We start from the raw sequence: 3,281 nt of genomic DNA, 5'->3' as shown, positions 1-3,281 counted from the left end.
TCAGAGAAAGCTAAAAATTAGAGAAAGACAAGGGGGAAAGTCAAGAAAGCAAAGTCCTAGTGGTACCTCCGAAAGAAGAAGAAATTTGGGGGACCTAGCAGAGGTCGAGGTGGACGGCTTGGAGGGGGCAGATTCTCCGGATAGAGACCCCTAGGTCCTGGTCAGAATGAGCAGGGTTCACAACCTCCCCGCCCGTGAGACTTATGGCAAGATTCATGGGGAGAATGCTATTGGGCAACAGGAGCCTGCTTAACCGTGGAGGCAAGGGCATCTTGCTAAAGACGCACTAGTGCTCCTAGATTTGGTCCAGCTCCTACTACATCGCAGAATGATCTATTCGCAGTCCTACTACCGTAAGTTCACAACCACTGGCAGAGGAAGAGGCAGAGGTAGAGGCAATGTTTCGGCAATAAGGTATTGTTGGTCACCAAGACAAGAAAGTGCTTCACTGTGGTTTAGACGATGAGACAAATGAGAAGAAGCCTAGACTTTGATGTTGTAGCCAGACATTCTCTATCTTTGATCAAAAGTATTTGTGTTGTTTGATCCGGTTCAACCCACTCATATGTTAGTGCTAGCATAGTCGCTCACTTGTCGCTTTGTGTGTCAAAATGGGTTTTGAAGTGCTAGTAACTAGTCCATTAGGACAAGAGGTTCGAGTCAACATAATCTATAGAGACCGCCCTTTAGTGATCTAAGGACATGTTTTTCTATCGATTTGATTGAAATGCCCTTCGTAGATTATGATATTATCTTGGGCATGGATTGGTTAGTCAGGCATTACGCCATGATTGACTGTAGACTGAAGACAGTTACTTTTGGTCTCCCTCTGTACGATGATGTCGTAATACATGGGAAGAGGTATTTACTGCCATCAAACATCATTTCGGCTGCACTAGCCAGAAGGATGATTAGAAAGGGGTGTGAAGCATACTTGGCACAGGTGATAGACACCCAAGTGGGGAGTCCACCACTGAGGGACATCCCTACGGTATGTGACTTTTCGGATGTGTTTCCTGATGAATTTTTAGGATTGCCTCCAGAAAGAGAAGTGCAGTTTGAGATTGATGTTATGCCGTGTGCACTCAATCTCTATAACACCATATAGAATGACACCGCACTGAAAGAGTTGAAAGTGCAGCTGCAAGAGTCGCTTGATAAGGGCTTTATCCGCCCTAGTGTGTCACATTGGGGAGCGCCAGTGTTGTTTGTTAAGAAGAAAGATGGCACTCTCCGCTTATGTATTGACTATCGGCAGTTGAATAAGGTGACAATAAAGAATAGATATCCATTACCCCGCATTGATGACTTGTTTGATCAGTTGAGGGGTGCAGCTGTGTTCTCCAAAATTAACCTGAGATTAGGTTATTATCAGCTGAAAGTACTAGAGAAGAGTATTCCTAAAATTGCCTTCAGAACCCGTTATGGCTAGTATGAGTTCTTGGTCATGCCATTCGGGTTAACTAATGCTTCGGCTGCTTTTATGGATCTGATTAATCGCTTTCAAACCATACCTCGATCACTTTGTTGTGGTATTCATAGATGATATATTGGTCTATTCGAGGAGTGCGTAAGAGCATGATAGACATCTCATGATTGTATCACAGACTTTGAGAGAGAAACAACTATATGCCAAATTGTCGGTGTGAATTTTGGCTGAAAGAAATATCTTTCTGGGGCATGTAGTATCGTGAGAGGGCATCAAGATAGATCCAAGTAAGATAGAAGTCGTCCTTTATTGAGGCCTCCGTAAATATCACGAGATTCACGCTGGTTTATGATACTACTGCCGATTTGTGAAGTGATTCTCCATGTTGGTATCTCCATTGACTAAGCTTACTCAAAATATGTGAAATTTCAAGGATAGATAAATGTCAATGTAGTTTTGATGAATTAAAGAGATTTTTATCGAGGCTCCAAATTCGACTTTACCTACTCCGCAAAGAATATACAGCTTATAATGATGCTTCTCAATGGGTTAGGCTGTATTGATGCAAGATCGAAATGTCATTGCCTATGCATCACGCCACTAAAACCGCATGAGAGGAATTATCCGACACATGATTTGGAGCTGCAGCTATAGTGTTCGCTTCCAAGATCCGGAGACACTATTTGTATGGGGAGAAGTGCTATATCTATATAGATCATAAGAGTTTGAAGTATCTCGCACTCAAGGAGTTGAATTTGAGACAAAGGAGATGGTTAGAGTTGATAAAAGACTATGATTGTCTAATACACTATCAGCCAGGGAAAGCTAATATTGTGGTTGACACCTTAAGTCGCAAGACTATGGAAAGTCTTAGAGTTTCTCCTTTGTCTATGGTACATGAGTTGAGATCATTACATGCCTAGAGATTAATGATGAGGGGCGCATGCAGCTTGCATGGCATGTACAATGTTGATTGATCGATCGAATGGTCACTCGTAATAATCAAAAGTATCGGCTATTGGAAGAAGTTCTGGCAGGCAAGAAACCAAAATTTCAATAAGAGATGATGGCCAATCAGTTACACTGTGTATGTAATGTGTGTTCCTAATGATGTTGATTTGAGGAAGATCATTTTGAAGGAAGCACATGAGTCTCCTTTTGCCATACACTGTGGCACAAAAATGTATAGAGGGCTAAAGGAGCATTACTGTGGATGGGTATGAAAAGAGATGTGGCACAATTTGTTTCCAAATGCCTAACTTGTCGCCAAGTGAAGGCAGAGCATCAAGTACCAAACTAGTTTGTTACATCCACTACCAGCACTGTAATGGAAATGGGAGAGAATAACAATGGATTTTGTGATGGGACTTCCAAGACACTAAAAGTCATGATGTAGTATGGGTCATTCATGATGACTAACCAACTCTCCTCATTTTCCGCTACCGATGGACTACAGCTTAGAAAGATTGGCCAAGTTATACATTGATGAGATAGTAAGACCGCATGGAGTGCCAAGATTCATCAGATTGTGACAGATCCTAGGTTCACTTCTAGACTGAGTAGTCTTCAGAGAGCCCTAGGAACTAGATTGAACTTCAAAGACAAGATTCCACCCATAGACAGATGGCTAGTCCGAGAGGGTAATTCAAATCTTAGAGGACATGCTACTGCTTATGTGATTGAGTTTGAGGGCGCTTGGGACATACACTTGCCTTTGATTGAGTTTGCTTACAACAAATACTACCAATCAAGCATTGGAATGCCTCCATATGAAGCTTTGTATGGCGTAAAATGCAGAACTCTCCTGTTGGGATGAAGTAGGTGAAAGAAAGATGATTGGGCCCAAATTGTC

This window comes from Hevea brasiliensis, chromosome 12, assembly GCF_030052815.1.
Source record: "Hevea brasiliensis isolate MT/VB/25A 57/8 chromosome 12, ASM3005281v1, whole genome shotgun sequence".
Classification (NCBI taxonomy): domain Eukaryota; kingdom Viridiplantae; phylum Streptophyta; class Magnoliopsida; order Malpighiales; family Euphorbiaceae; genus Hevea; species Hevea brasiliensis.
Note: the sequence above shows the minus strand (reverse complement) of the source record.